Source organism: Hypanus sabinus, chromosome 7 (assembly GCF_030144855.1).
Source record: "Hypanus sabinus isolate sHypSab1 chromosome 7, sHypSab1.hap1, whole genome shotgun sequence".
Taxonomy (NCBI): Eukaryota; Metazoa; Chordata; class Chondrichthyes; order Myliobatiformes; family Dasyatidae; genus Hypanus; species Hypanus sabinus.
Window position 1 is genome coordinate 32,423,879 of NC_082712.1, and position 17,308 is coordinate 32,441,186.

Below are 17,308 nucleotides of genomic sequence, written 5' to 3' on the forward strand. Positions count from 1 at the left end.
GTGAGGATTAGTACCACTGAATGCCAGCTTCCACTTCTACCTTATTATAGAATCAGCTGTGCCAATAGCTAACAAAGTAAAATGAAAATCATTGTCAATTTTGTCTGGATGTATCCAAATCCTCCATGTTAAGGACAACTTGCTGAATGTCTACTCCCTTGCTTGATAACTTGCTTTATAGCAAATGGAAAACAGGGCTGGTGCTACATTTCCAGTAAACAACTCCACATAGCCAATGGGTTTCCAGACTCAGGACTCAAGAACCCATAAGACCATAAGAGAGAGGGGCAGAAGCAAGCCATTCAGCCCATAGAGTCTGCTCTGCCATTCAATCATGAGCTGATCCAATTTGTCCAGTCTTCCCCATTCCCCTGCCTTCACCCCATACCCTTAGATGTCCAGACTAATCAAAAACCTATCTACCTCTGCCTTAAATACACCCAATGACTTGGCCTCCACAGCCACTCGTGGCAACAAATTCCACAGATTTACCACCCTCTGACTAAAGTAATTTCTCCGTATCTCAGTTCTAAAAGGACGTCCTTCAATCCTGAAGACATGCCCTCTTGCCCTAGAATCCCCTACCATGGGAAATAACTTTTCCATAACTTTTCCATCTAATCTGTTCAGGCCTTTTAACATTCAGAATGTTTCTATGCAAACCCCCCTCATTCTCCTGAACTCCAGGGAATACAGCCCAAGAGCTGCCAGATGTTCCTCATACGGTAACTCTTTCATTCCTGGAATCATTCTTGTGAATCTTCTCTGAACCCTCTCCAATGTCAGTATATCCTTTCAAAATAAGGAGCCCAAAACTGCACACAATACTCCAAGTGTGGTCTCACAAGTGCCATATAGAGCCTCAACATCACACCCCTGCTTTTATACCTCCAGAAATAAATGCCAACATTGCATTCACCTCCTTCACAACTGACTCAATCTGGAGGTTAACCTTTAGGGTATCTTGCACAAGGACTCCCAAGTCCCTTTGCATCTCTGCATTTTGAATTCTCTCCCCATCTAAATAATAGTCTGCCCATTTATTTCTTCCACCAAAGTGCATGATCATACACTTTCTGACCTTGTATTTCATTTGACACTGCTTTGCCCATTCCCCTAAACTATCTAAGTCTCTCTGAAGGCTCTCTGTTTCTTCAACACTACGTGCTCCTCCATTGTATCATTGGCAAATTTAACCACAAATCCATTAATCCCATAGTCCAAATCATAGCCATACATTGTAAAAAGCAGTGGTCCCAACACCGACCCCTGTGGAACTCCACTGGTAACCGGTACCCAGCCAGAATATTTATTTTTATTCCCACTCTGTTTTCTGCTGACCAGCCAATGCTCCACCCACGCTAGTAACCTCCCTGTAATTCCATGGGCTCTTACCTTGCTAAGCAGCCTCATGTGCTGCACCTTGCCAAAGGCCTTCTGAAGATCCAAGTACACCACATCTACTCCATCTCCTTTGTTTACCCAGCTCGTAATTTCCTCAAAGAATTGCAGTAGGTTTGTCAGGCAGGATTTTCCTTTCAGGAAACCATGCTGGCTTTGTCTTATCTTTTCGTGTGCCTCCAGGTACACTGTAATCTCATCCCTAACAATCGATTCCAACAACTTCCCAATCACTGATGTCAGGCTAACACATTTCCTTTCTGCTGCCTTCCACCCTTCTTAAATAGTGGAATAACATTTGCAATTTTCCAGTCATCCTGTACAATGCCAGAATCTATCAATTCTTGAAAGGTCATCATTAACCCAAATTAACCTCCTCCTTTGTGGACTGGATTTAGGTTTTACTATGGAATATCTTCCATATTCTGGGCGCACTTTTGCAAAAGAATGTCCAGGCCTTAGAAAGTGTGGAATACATTCACAAGAATATCTTGGCCAGAAGGCAATTGCTTACTTGGGGAGGGTGGAAGGACAGTTAGGAACGTTTAAAAGGAAGTTGTATCTTTAATATTTCAGTACTATTTGAGTAATCTTGCAAATATTTTGTTGATTAAGCATTGCTTGTTTGTTTAAGTAATTCATTATGGGTTATATGTAAAAATAAGTGAATTGAATATGTCATGATGCTACCATGTGATATGTGCGCATCTCAGTTAAAGTAAAAACAAGCTAGAGTCTTATTTCAGACTTCCGTCTTTTCCTTTTAATGAGTTTAATGTATTGGAGTTACAAAACATAACAGAGGAGATTTAATGGAGCTGTTCAAAATTAATAATTACTGTATGGATAAAATAAAGATGAACTGTTGCTACTGGTAGAAAATAAATTGTTAGGAGACACAGATTTAGGTAGTTGGAAAAAATACCAGAGGCCACATGAACATGTTGTTTTCATCTGAAAGTAGATGAGAACATGAAGGATAAAGGGCCACAGCTATGGGGAATATGCAATGGAGTCAGATTGGTTTGATAACTTTCCCAAAGAGGCAACAAAGGTGCCATTGGATGGTCTCTTTCTGTGCTATAGAATTTCCTGCTTCAATGGATATTAAATAAGGAACATCAACAACAGACAATGGTAAAGTTCAGTTCGTTCTTTGTGTATGCTAATTATTACTTTGTGATTTTTAATTTCGGTAGCATAGCAGTCAGAATGACACTATTACAGCTCAAGATGTTGCCATGCGGAGTTCAGTTCCAGTGCCCAGTGTAACAATGTTTGTACATCCTTTCTGTGTGCACACGAGGGTTTCCTCCGGGTGTTCCAGTTTCTTTTAATAGTCCAAAGATGTACCACTTAATGGGTTAATTGGTCACTGTAAATTGTCCCATGATTAGTCAAGGGTTAAACTGTGGGGTCGGGGGTGGGGGGGGGTACTGGGTGGTGAGCCAGAAGGGCTTGTTTTGTGCTGTATCTCAAAATTGCGGATGCATTGGTAATCATTTTCCAATGTTCCTTAGATTCAGGATCAGTTCCTGAGGATTGGAGAGTGGCTAATATTATCCCACTTTTTAAGAAAGGAGGGAAGGAGAAAACAGAGAACTATCATCCTGTCAGCCTAACATCAGTAGTGGGGAAGATGCTAGAGTCCATTATTAAAGATGAAATAGTGGCATATCTAGATAGCAGTGATAGGACTGGTCCGAGCCAGCATGGATTTACCAAGGGCGAATCATGCTTGACTAATCTATTGGAGTTTTTTGAGGATGTAACCAAGAAGTTAGACAAGGGAGATCCAGTGGATGTAGTATACCTCGATTTTCAGAAGGCATTTGATAAGGTCCCACATAGGAGATTGGTGGGTAAAATCAAAGCTCATGGCATTGGGGGGAAGCTATTGACATAGATAGAAAACTGGTTGGCAGATAGAAAGCAAAGGGTAACGGTGAATGGGTGTTTCTCGGAATGGCAGGTGGTGACTAGTGAGCCACAGGGCTCAGTTTTGGGACCACAGCTGTTTACGATTTACATTAATGATTTAGATGAAGGCACTGAGAATAACATCAGCAAGTTTGCTGATGATACTAAGCTGGGTGGCAGTGTGACATGTGATGAGAATGTTGGGAGAATTCAGGGTGACTTGGATAGGCTGAGTGAATGGGCAGATACTTGGCAGATGACGTTTAATGTGAATAAGTGTGAGGTTATCCACTTTGGGAGTAAGAACAGGAAGGCAGATTATTATCTGAACAGTGTAGAGTTAGGTAAGGGAGAAATACAAAGAAATCTAGGAGTCCTTGTTCATCAGTCACTGAAGGTGAATGAGCAAGTGCAGCAGGCAGTAAAGAAGGCTAATGGGATGTTGGCCTTTATTACAAAGGGAATTGATTACAAGAGCAAGGAAATCCTTTTGCATTTGTACAGGGCCCTGGTGAGACCACGCCTAGAGTATTGTGTATAGTTTTGGTCTCCAGGGTTAAGGAAGGACATCCTGGATATAGAGGAAGTGCAGCGTAGATTTACGAGGTTAATCCCTGGGATGACCGGACTGTCTTACGCAGAGAGGTTAGAGAGACTGGGCTTGTACACGCTGGAATTAAGGAGATTGAGAGGGGATCTGATTGCAACATATAAGATTATTAAGGGATTGGACAAGATAGAGGAAGGAAATCTGTTCCAGATGCTGGGAGAGTCCAGTACCAGAGGGCATGGTTTGAGAATAAGGGGTAGATCATTTAGGACAGAGTTAAGGAAAAACTTCTTCTCCCAGAGAGTTGTGGGGGTCTGGAATGCACTGCCTCAGAAGGCAGTGGAGGCCAATTCTCTGGATGCTTTCAAGAAGGAGCTAGATAGGTATCTTATGGATAGGGGAATCGAGGGATATGGGGACAAGGCAGGAACCGGGTATTGATCGTAGTTGATCAGCCATGATCTCAGAATGGTGGTGCAGGCTCGAAGGGCCGAATGGTCTACTTCTGCACCTATTGTCTATAAAACACCATAAATAAAATTTTAAAATCTGTTTCCTGTTTTGGTTACCTTGCTAACATATACTGACTATAAAGTTTTATGAATCCTTAAATTCCATTATTCCTCATAACTGAACACACTTCTATTCAGAAAGGCAACATGGAAAGTTATACTGTAGAAGGCAGCCATTAAGCAGATCTTAAGCACAACAAGCACCAGGTTAATCCCACATTCGCTTATAGATTCATTGTTTTGAAGACCATGACTCTTCATATGCTCATTCAAGTCATGTTTTATTCCCCTAACAATGTGCCAAGTGGTTGTCTTTAAGATTCATTCAATTAGGGTTTGTTTGAAAAAAAAGGATTGAGCTATTTCCTCTAATTCTACCAATTAATTTAAATCCAACCCCTACCCTGCCTAATTACTGATTACTCTGCTAAGAGAAATAAATCCTGTTTGCTTCTATATACCTCATCCAATTCAGTCCTTTGTTCCCCAGCCGAAAGGGAGTCTCTTTATCACAATATCTCTACAGAACCGGCAACTTCCTCAAATATCTTCATTAACCTATGCAGAACTATCACATCCTTGGTGTAATGTGGTAACCTGAACTACACAGTGCATTTGTGTTGCTTTGCCTAATACTGAATACAGTTCTGTTATGAGCTCCCTGATCCTTTGTGCCTCAGCAATAGAAGGCAAGCATTCCATATGTTTTGTTAACCATCTGTCCTGCTATGAACATCACTCTTGTTACTTTACTCCAAATTACCACTTATTGTGTTGTTCATGCTTATCAAATTCATCATCCTGAATTTCTCCAGGTTTAATTCAATTTGCTACTTCTAACTATCTAAATATTGCATTATTATGTGTCACTTTAGGATTAAATCCCAAATTCTAACAAGAGGTAATTGACCTGAAATTTTACCTGTTCCTCTCTCCACAGTTATAGCTTGACCTACTAAAATACACTCAGTGGCTACTTTATAGGTACATCTGTATACTTGCCCATTAGTGCAAATATCTTAGCAGCCAATCATGGGTCAGCATATCAATGCATAAAAATGTAAACATGGTCAAAAAATTCGGTTGTTGTTAAGACTAAACATCAGAATGGGGAAGAAATGTGATCTAAGTGACTTTAGAAACATAGAAAACCTGCAGCACAATACAGGATCCTTCCACCCACAACGCTGTGCCAAACATATCCTGACCTGAGAAATTACCTAGGGTTACCCACAGCCCTCTATTTTTCTGAGTTCCATATACCTGTCCAGGAGTCTCTTAAAAGACCCTATCGTATCGCTGTCTTCAGCAGCTCATTCCACGCACTCACTACTCTCTGCGTAAAAAAAAAAAAAAAAAAAAAAAAAAACAACTTACCCCCAATTTCTCCTCTGTACCTACTTCCAAGTACCTTAAAACTGTGCCCTTTTATGCTAGCCACCTCAGCCCTGGGAAAAAGCCTCTGACTATCCACATGATCAATGCCTCTCATCATCTTATACACCCCTATCAGGTCACCTCTCATCTTCCGTCGCTCCAAGGAGAAAAGGCCGAGATCACTCAACCTGTTCTCATAAGGCATGCTCCCCAGTCCAAGCAACATCCTTGTAAATCTCCTCTGCACCCTTTCTATGGTTTCCACAACCTTCCGACAGTGAGGCGACCAGAACTGAGCACAGTGCTCCAAGTGGGGTCTGACCAGGGTCCTATATAGCTGCAACATTACCTCTCAGTTCCTAAACTCAGTCCCATGACTGATGAGGGCCAATGCACCGTATGCTTTCTTAACCATAGAGTCAACCTGTACAGCAGCCTTAAGTGTCCTATGGACTTGGACCCCAAGATCTCTCGTATCCGCCACACTGCCAAGAGTCTTACCATTAATACTATATTCAGTCATCATATTTGACCTAGCAAAATGAACCACCTCACACTTATCTGGGTTGAACTCCATCTGCCACTTCTCAGCACAGTTTTGCATCCTATCAATGTCCTGCTGTAACCTCTGACAGCCCTCCACACTATCCACAACACCTCCAAACTTTGTATCATCAGAAAATTTACAAACCCATCCCTCCACTTCTTCATCCAGGTCATTTATAAAAATCACCAAGAGTAGGGGTCCCAGAACAGATCCCTGAGGCACACCACTGGTCACTGACCTCCATGCAGAATATAACCCATCTACAACCACTCTTTGCCTTCAGTGGGCAAGCCAGTTCTGGATCCACAAAGCATGCCTTGGGTCCCATGCCTCCTTACTTTCTCAGTAAGCCTTGCATGGGGTACCTTATCAAGTGCTTTGCTGAAATCCATATACAGTACATCTACTACTCTACCACATCCTCAAAAAATTCAATCAGGCTTATAAGGCATGACCTGCCTTTCACAGAGCCATGCTGACTATTCCTGATCACATTATGCCTCTCCAAATGTTCATTAATCCTGCATCTCTGGATCTTCTCCATCAATTTACCAACCACTGAAGTAAGACTCAACGGTCTATAGTTTCCTGGGCTATCTCTACTCCCTTTCTTTAATAATGGAACAACATCTGCAACCCTCCAATCCTCTGGAACCTCTTCTGTCCCCATTGAACCTCTGCTATCTTCTCCAGTTCCATACACACTTTTCCACTGTCACGCTTGATTGGTCCTATTCTCTCACATCTTATTCTCTTGCTCCTAACATATCTGTAGAATGCCTTGGGGTTTTCCTTAATCTTGCACACCATGGTTTTCTCTGTGACTTTGACCATGGAAGGAATGTTGGTCCCAGACAGGGTGTTTTGAGTATCTCAGAAACTGCTGATCTCCTGGGATTTTCACACACAAAAGTCTCTAGAGAAGGGGCTCCCAACCTGTGGTCCCTGGACCTTTTGCTTAATAGCATTGGCCCATGGCATAAAAACGGTTGGGAACCCCAGCTCTGGAGTTTATAGATAAAGTGCAGAAGAAACCAAGAGCATCCAGTGAGTGGCAGTTCTGTGGGTGAAAATGCCTTGTTAATGAGAGAGGTCAGAGGAGAATGGCAAAACCAATTCAAACCGACAAGAAGGTGACAATAACTCAAATAACCACACATTGCAGTAGTGGTCTGAACACACAACACTTCGAAGCTTAAAGTGGATGGGCTGCAGCAGCTGACGACTACACTGGGTTGAAGGTGTACTGTACCTAATAAGGTGGCCTTGAGTGTATTTCCAGTCCTTCACGTAAGACATTGGTACTATCTTAGAGTTAGTTATATTTTCCTCAAGATTTCATCCTGCATCAGAAACTTGAGATCATATGCACCAAGATAACTGGCTTCTGTACCCCTATATCATGGTAGCCTAGTGATTAGCACAATGCTATACAGTACCAGCAACACAGGTTCAGTTCCTGGCACTGCCTGTAAAGAGTTTGTATATTCTCCATGGTGACTATGTGGGTTTCTTCCGGGTGCTCCAGTTTCCTCCCACAGTCCAAAGACGTTCCAGTTGGTAGGTTAATTTGCCATTGTAAATTGCCCTGTGATTAGGTTAGGGTTAAACCTTGGGATTGCTGGGCAGCACAGCTTGAAGGACTGGAAGGGCCTATTTAACACTGTATCTCAATAAATAAAAATATGTTTCAAAAATTAAACCTGATGTCTGATCCAGCTTTTGGAGAAACACATTCACGTTATTTTATCAGGACTTTGTGTTTTTAATTTCTGTGGTTTATTTCTATCCTAATTTTTTTCCTATTTATTTGTCACATAAATCATGTCACTTTCTAGTTTTTCAGTAGCTCAACCACCAGCATGCTGGAAATTGTTAGTATAGTATTAAATGTATCAGTCTTAAAGAGTGAAGGGTGTGGAACTTCACTCTTAACTTCCTTGAATAAACCTACTTCCAAGATTATTTTCATTTGAAATGTTTACCTGAGCTTCTGTGACCACCACCATCATAAGGCACTACCCACTTCTGCTAATTTGCTGTTTCTATATCAGTACACAAAATCAGATCGGAATCAAGATTATTATCACAGACCTCTATCATGAAATTTGTTGTTTTGCAGCAGCATTAGAATGCAATGATGAAAATTACTCTGAATTACAAAGTAAATAAATAAATAGTGAGAGAATGGAATAACTAAGTGGTGTTAATGAACTACAGGTTCCTCCCGCTATCTGAGAGCGCTCCTATGAAACCTTTCGTAATTTGAAATGGCGTAAAGCGAAGAAGCAATTACCATTAGTTTATATGGGAAAAATTTTTGAGCGTTCCCATACCCAAAAAAATAACCTACCAAATCATACCAAATAGCACATAACAGCACAATAGCAGATTTAGCCAAAACCGATTTGTAGAAACAAATTGGCATGTACACGCATGCGCACACACCTGCCCACGCAAGGCTTCATGGTCATGGTAGCCTTTCTTGGGGTAAACACAGTTTTAAAGCGGGCGCCTTTTTTCGTAAAAGCAAAAATCCTCTTCAGATTTCTTTCGGTTAGCGAAAACAGGTTCTAATGTAGGTCTTTCATAAAAGCGAAGTGGGGTAAAGCGAACTTTCATAAAGCAGGGGACACCTGTATTTAGAAATATGATTGGAGGGGGGAAGCAGCTATTCCTAAGTTGCTGAGTGTGGGTCTTCAGACATCCTCCCCGATGGCAATAATGAGAAAGATGGTAATTCCCACTGCTGTCTGGAAAGACTTTGCATCTTTTCCTCATGACCACGGGGGTTTCTCCTGCGTCGTCTGATCATCTCCCACATCCCAAAGAAGTATGCATGAGTAGGTTAATTGGTCAGATGGATGTAATTGGGTGCATGGGCTCATTGGGCCAGTAGGGCCTGGTACCATGCTCTACCTCTCAATGAGAGGTCAAGTACCGTCCCCACCTTAAGTTCCCACAAAACTCTACTACTTAATTAATGGATTTCAAAGTAACAATAAATATTCACTTTGGAATTTAATATACAAGTAATTTGGTAAGCAATGCACTTAATCACAAACAAATAAACATATTGTCGCTCAGATGGAGAGATCATGAGATCAAATTGCACTGCAGCGAAGTGTGAGCAAAATAACTCTATTTGACACAGCATGAGAATTCCAAATCTGACTGATTTCTTGGCTGCAACATTCATGATTTACTAACTCTCCTCAATATTTAAACTCCTTTGTGTAACCTCTCGTCAATTCGGTCCAAAGCCAATTATTCAGATCACGGAGCAAGGAAGTTCAGGAGTTCAGTAATGGTACATTTCGTGAGTTGATAGCTTTTAAATTATGACTAAGCTCCTCATCAAAAATGACAATGAAAATAATGGCTCCAGATTGAGGTTGAGCACCCTACATCCAAAATGCTTGGGGTCAAAAGTTTTGAATTCGAATTCAGATTTCGAATTTCGTATCTATATGAGACAGCTTGGGGATGGGACCCAAGTCTAAACATGAAATCCATTCACTTTACATATACAGCTTATAACCTGAACATAATTTCATATGATATTTTTAACAATTCTGTGCATGAAACAATATTGAGTACATTGAACCAGGCAAGCTATCAATACCTTGGCTGTCCAGGTGTGCATTTAGGCATTGTTTCCAACTCTGAATTTATGTGCTGTTGTTAGCAGTCATTATCTTACACTTTTTCATCACACATATTTACTGAACAGTAAAAATTATTACATACCATTAATATAATGAAAACACAATATATGCCGGGCAACAAAAGCAGCACACAGCATTGAGAGAATAACTGAATCATACCTGAATCAACAATAACAAGCAGCAGGCTTTCAGTCTGGTTACAGTATATGATATTTGTATTTTACTTTTTTTAGGCTTATGTAAGGTATAAAAATGAAAGATTGAATTTAATTACAGGTAAGTGTAATGAAAACTGGTAGCATTTTATTTTTACTCAATAATGGAGATGAAGTTCAGATTTCATGCAAAAATACATTTTGTGAGTTCACTTCTCAAAATAATCCGTGGTGCACAGAAATCTGCGCAGCCTACCCAGTACCTTGTGGAATTTTTCATTTGTACCGTCATGTCAGTGCTTAAAAGAAATTTCATATTTCAGAGGTTTTCAGATTTTTGGATAAGGGGTGATCAACCTGTACCAATATTCAGCAATAGTATCTGCCTACTATTGAACAGTCTAGAGATGGGCTCTTGACCTCAATCTACCTTGGTGTGGCTTTGCATCTTATTTTGTGCCTACTCTGCACTTCCTTGTATCAACACTTCACTCTGCATTTTGTTACTGCTTCTCCCTTGCTCACTGATGTGATGTGATGAAATGATCTCTGTGGATGGCATGCAAAATTGTTTTTCTCTATATCTCAGTACACGTGACAATAATGAGCCCAATTCATGCTAATACAAGTGGGAGCAGAAATAGGTTGTACTTCTTCCTGAGTCTAACCCACTGTTCAATCTGATCCCAGAGTATCCTGTAGTTTCTCTCTAGTTCCCTGGATCCTCTGATTCATTTAAAAGTTCCAAACCCTTCAATAATCATCCATACACCACTGGGAAAGAAAAGTGAAAAGTTTTGCAACCTTTGTCTATAGAAATTTCTCCTATAATCTTGCCTTCCGTTTGAATATATAAAATTGATGCAATTGAATAGTAATTTTTTTCATGTATGAATCTTGGAACATCTGGGATGTTTCATGTCATCAGGAAAGTTTGCCCAGACACTGTCGTGAGTTATAATACTGTGCATCATTCTGTATGAAACCCTCCTTTGGAAAGCTTGGGTTACACTGAGGCACTTGATGGGTATTCCCATGACAACTGAAAAGACTACTTACAATCTGAGACTATAGCCGAGTGAAATATGTATCCATCTCCTGCTTTTCCCATTAAACTCATCTCCAAAATTCCTACACCCCTTCTCCTGACAATCTACAACTCTCCCTGAACTCTCCTGGCCTGCAATTCCAGGAATTAATTAAGAAATGTGAAGAGAACAGTTCCTACCCCTGAACCATCAGGCTCCTGAACAAAAGAGGATAACTACACTCATCTGTTAAGACGTTCCCACAACCAATGATCTCACTTCAAGAACTCTTTATCTTGATATTTCATGTCCTTGTTATTTAATGCCGTTTATTTATATTTGCATTTGTACATTTTGTTGTCTTTTATGCTTTACTTGATCTTTCATTGATCCTGTTATAGTTACTATTCTGTAGATTTGCTGAGTGCCCGTAGGAAAAGAATCTCAGGGTTGTATGTTGAGCCATTTGCTGTATGTACTCTGAACTTTGACTGCTTAACCTGTTTTAATATAATGTTTTAAAACTTCAATCCACCATGGTATTCAGTTATTTATAATGGCCAGGGAAAGACCATCTCTTCAAACAAACTGGCCACACATAGGACAGTAAAACTGAAGGCCTGCATTTCTCTTTCAGGAGCTATCTGCCAGTCATTTTCGGAACTGTTTGATTTCACCATAATTTGCTCTGAAAATTGCAGAAATGAAGCCATTACTATGCAGTACCCACATCTTTCATACAAAGTGCCACAATTACCACACATTTAAATTTGAATGATAAAAGGGAAATCAGGACAAGGGCTCTGCATTAATGTAATGCAGAGATTCAGCTCCGAACTGTATTATAGCTCGATAATGTAGCTCAGTGAAATTACACCCATGTGACATATCATATAATTGACAAATGCTAATTTATTTCTTTCATACGGAGGGTGAGGGCATTATCAAAATATTATTTATTAACCCTATGTTTGGTAGTTTCTATTGTCTATAAAAAACACTAAATATCTAAGACAAACTGTTATTTTTTAAAAAGTCTTTATTTTCAATTATCTAAAATCACAGCTCGCACAATTTTAGGTTTTAAAACAAAACATTTTAAAACCCTCAGATCTACTTTTTCAAACAAAAAGCAGTAAGCAATAAAATCATGTCAGCCATGAATTGGGCTGAAAGAATGTAATTTCTAGTCAATCACCTTTGTTTCCATACGTGCAGTGCAGTGATGTGGCTGCACTGAGGGAGAGGATAAAATTCTGGTGTTTGTGTAAACATAGTTGGCAAGTCAACTGCCATGTATATGTTTTTTCCTTGTTACTCATTCTCAGGGAAAATTAAAATAAAATCAATGCACATATGTAAGGTTTTCCTAAACACTACAATTTAGCCAAGTTATGATAAAAATCCAAAATTTCAAGACAACTGGAAATAAAAATTGAATAAAGTAACATCTTAAATTCACCATTTCACTCCCTTTAGCTTGAAAGATTCAATGATAATGTCAATTAGGGCTTGAGGTGCCCGAAACATCAGAAGTATTTTGAGAAGAAAGGATGAAAACCTTCAAGAAGAAATTCAGTTTTAGTCCCCAGTACTAAATGGATGGAGGAGCATTCACCACATCTGTACTTCCCGCAATCCTGTTGGCAACGCCCACCCTCCTCCAATTCAACAGTCACCAACTTCAGTGGGCACCAGGGTGGCACAGCAGCTAATACAACACTATTACAGCTCGGGACACCGCAGTTTGGAGTTCAATTCCAGCGTCTGAAAGGAGTTTGTCCATCCTCCCTGTGAACGCATGGGTTTCTTCTGGGTGTTTCCGTTTCCTCCCACAGTCACAGTATACCAGTGAGAAGGTTAATTAGTTATTGTAAATTATCCTGTGATTCGGTTTGGGTTAAATAGGTGGGTTGCTGGGCAGTGCAGCTCATTGAGACAGAAGGCCCTGTTCTGCATTGTGTCACTAAATTTTTTTTTAATTATACTGCAGCAGACATTTAGCATCAGAAACCAAATTTCAACTTTTCTATGCCTTTGAATTCTACCAAATGAATATTGCTGGGAATTGAGAGAATTACTGAGACTGATGATGCCTGAAAATGAGCTTTTGCTGGACCTGGTACCTCTATAGTTTTATGACTGAAGCTGTGACACATTAACAGTGATACATTTCACTTTAGAATACAAACAGCAGAGTTGTGGCTGCATTTGCATTTATAAGCAATGCAAAACTGGTGGAGTGATGCTGAAGCTGACCAAGAAAACACAAAAATAATCCACTGGAGGCAAGAAATGCATGATTGACAGTTTCAGCAGCAGGCGTGGGAGACATTACAGAGGTAAAAGTAGACAGTCTTGATGTAGGAGAGATATGGGTTCAGAAGTTCAGCCCAGGGTTAAATAGAATGGCAAATTTGAGAGTGCTTGTGTAAGCCTTACAGGGAAGACAGCAAGTGAGAAGGAGCTATGAGATAACCAACTAAGACTGTAGCAGGGACCTGAGACTATCCATACATAAGGTTTATGGTATAATATACCTTACACTGTATATGCTGTACAGTAAAATATCCATGAAAAGCTCACTTTGAAATGCTAATGGTACCAAAAAGTGAATGTACACAGCTTGCAAAACCAAGTGTTTAGAGCAGACAGAAGATGGATTAATTCCCAGGGGTATTGGTCTTCCCAATATTTCATTGCTCAAAGATTTGGTCATACAATATAGAATATCAGACAGGTAACATGACAAATCAGAACCATTGAAGAAAGATCTGAGTACTACCAACATACATGATGAACGTCATCATACCAATACAATTGTAGGAATATAGCCTTCAAGGATGTGTTCAAATCATCCCAAGCTCTCTATTAGCTGGCTATTAACTGATATCAAAGATGACAGCACAACTCTGACCTTCTGGTAGATAAGTATAGCTGCCTTCGAAAAGAACAAAGGGATTTAAATTTGCTATTTGTCCTGAATTTTATCAGACAATCAGCTTCTCCTATCTTTCAAATGTAACGGAAATGATGAATGTGCTGGCCAAAGTCTCTTTTTTACTGATGCTAAACAAACCATAAGACTTAGCCACACTGAGCTCAAAGGAAACCAGTTATCAAAATGAGAAAAACACTACCATAGAAACTTATCAAACTTAGTGTCGTCCACTATTTAGTAATTTCCAGGCAAAACTCATGAAATAAAATAGGACTAAACAACAGACCAACTCAAATCATTTCCCACCTTAAACAGATGGATAAGTGAAAGATTACAAATGTTTAGGCTTTTAGCTTCTTCCCACTTACTTTCTAATTCTGAAGTAAGGTCTTGGCCCAAAGCATCAACACAAAAAGTTTCCCTGTTTAAAATGTCTTAGGAAGAAAGAAATTCTCAGTACTGATCAAGGGTCTCATCCTAAAACATTCACTCTTTATTCCTTTCCATTGATGCTGCCTGATCTGCTGTGTTCCTCCAGCATTTTGTGTGTGTGTGTTACTCTGGATTTCCAGCATCCGCAGAATTGCTTGTGCCTACAAATTTTAAGTGCCACTTTAAGCGTAATATCCACCATATTTTAGAATTTCCATCAATGTCGGTGATTGTGGAGGATGGTTCTGTGATAATGGATTGGACTATTGCGTTCATGGACTCTGGACTATTTTCAGACTTGTGGTTTTTATATTCTGTGGTGTTTTATCACCTGTGCCTTTTCTGTTTTGTAGTGCGAGGGGAGGGTGTTTGAGGGTTGATGCTCTGTTAATTTTTTGAGCTGGGAGGGGTTGTTTATTTGGTGGATTGATGTTCCTTTTCTGTTTTGTGTGGGGTTTTGAGGGTATTGATGACTGGAATGTTCTTTTTTGGTATGGGGGGGGAGTGATGTTTCTCTCTGAATGACTTTCATGATCTTTCTTTCTTTCATGGCTATCTGGAGAATACAAATTTCAGAGTTGTATAAGGATAAATGTTTTGATAATAAATGAACCTTTAAACTTCGTTACTCAGTAGAGTCGAATTAAATATTTCAAAAATATGTATAACTGCAGGCATTCTATTCAATATAGATACTTCCCAGTATATTGAAGAAATTCCCATGGTAGTGTTACAAAAATCACATTTATTATTGATTTACATTAATCTTCCCCCGCCCGGACTGAATTTCAAGTTCTTTAGTTTAATCATCCGTTAAACGCTGTCAGGATTACTTTAAAAACAACCACGGATTGGTAACAATAAAACGGACCAAGAGCCCTCCATTCTTCTACTCTGAGCACCAGGGTTTCTCCCGTCTTGAAGGTGACAGCTCCCGCGTTATCACATCGCTGCGGTTACCATAGAAACAGCTGGCAATAGCGTGAGGGCTACTGTCAGATTTTTCCGATCACCTGCTGGTACATGCCACTTTAAACAAATGCCGGGTGTGCTTGATGCCAGCCCCCCAAAGGCACTGAGCACAAAGAACCTCCTCGCAATCCATTTATTTCAACTTGTTCTCACCCCCATTACCAGCACATTTCATCCTTATCAGATCATAGTGAAGCATGTGCCAGTGACTGGGTCCCAACAAAGTAACAGCAGGTCGAGTCAGCATTAGCCAACAGAAAGATAAATTCTTCAGTAAATGGAAACAACGAAATTTTTGTTCTCCAAAATAAAAGCAGCAGTCATTTTCAAATGACAATTGCCGGAGGCGTGTTTGCCGTTGTTGGAAGTCAATAGTTGTTTTTTAGTTGATCAAAGTGTACTGTCTTTACTAAGATAAGGTTGATTAAAAAGAAACAAGTTATCCTGTTAAATATTAACACGCACCCTTAACAATATTGCTCCTGTATTAAGATCGCGATAAAGTTCCTTTGTTCCACTGTACCAAGCACTATTAATTCTACAACATCAAACAAAATTTCCTGATGTATGCACGTCTCAGAACAGAGAAATTAATGCATAATTAAAAGTGACAGAATAATTTACCTTCAAATGAGGATGCCCTGCATTGAGCACTGCAGATGTGCAAGTGGATATCGTGTGGAGTTTTGGGCGGTGTGAGAGTGCTCACTGACCAAAACCGCTGGCCTATCAGCTATTCCCTGTGACAAGGCAATACCAAGAGTGCCCGCAGTATTTACAGCTCGTATGCGGTGTTCATGTGCGCTGAGCCTTTGTAAGTGTGCTCGTCTCCCTCCACATTGTGTCTGGGAACATGACAGGCTGCCAGACTATCTGATTGGCTGGTACTGTGGCTCGGTGAGAATGCATGGATTTTTCTGCCCTTAAGCTTCAGCTCCTTTCCCGGGGAAAGAGTGAGGGAAATATCGCTTAACTAAGTACTTAGTTTGCCTGGACGATTCAAAGACGCAAGTTCGCATCCCCCAGATGAACTCGGAGCCAAAGATGTCCGGCCCTGAAATATGAACAGTATCCAGCTTCGTTTCGGGCCTGAACATAGAATGCTATTAAAAGCATAAGCTTAGTCTGCTGATTAACCAATGAGCTGTGCTCTCTTGCTGCCCCAATTCTGTGGTAATCAGCATTAAAGCAAAGCAGATGAGAATGACATAATGCATTAAGGAAGTGATTTACTGTACTGGGCAATGCAACTACATTATTAACTAATCCATTTTTTAACTGTATGATAAATGTCAACTCTGTCACAGAAGAGATACTCATGAAAGACCTCATTAGCTGAATTGCCATTAACAGCACACAAAAGAATTAGCATCAAGTAAGGCTAACTAGTTGAATGCTGGACATTAACCTGAATGTCAGAGGGCCGTAATACAGCATGGAACTAGGCCCTTCGGCCCAACCAGTCCATGCTGACCAAGATGCCAGTCCAGGCTAGTGCCAATTTCCTATTTGGTCCAAGCCCTACTAAACATTTCCTATTAATGTACTTGTTCAAGTTACTTTTAAATGTTATTCATATACCTGCTATTGAGTCCGTGAGAGTTATGGACTCAACTAAGCACATCACAGAAACCAGCCGCCTCTAGTGACTCTATTCACACTTCCCGTGCCTTGATAAAGCAGCTAAGATAACCAGAGACCCTTCAGCCATTGACTGAAGATACAAAAGCCTGAAATACATACTACCAGACACAATGACAGTTTCTGTCTCACTATATTGTACAGAACTCTTTTGTGATAAGGTT

The 17,308-nt window shown here is 40.2% G+C and overlaps 2 long non-coding RNA genes across 2 annotated transcripts in view; one reads left to right on the plus strand and one right to left on the minus strand.

Moving 5' to 3' along the window:
• LOC132396657 (uncharacterized) overlaps positions 1-16,199 on the minus strand; it is a 103,169-nt gene extending 86,970 nt beyond the window's left edge. The window contains exon 1 of the long non-coding RNA XR_009513065.1: positions 16,128-16,199. This is a non-coding gene — a long non-coding RNA (uncharacterized LOC132396657). The remainder of the gene's footprint in view (positions 1-16,127) is intronic.
• Positions 1-17,308, plus strand: part of LOC132396656 (uncharacterized) — a 201,406-nt gene that overhangs the window by 148,054 nt on the left and 36,044 nt on the right. The window lies entirely within an intron of this gene.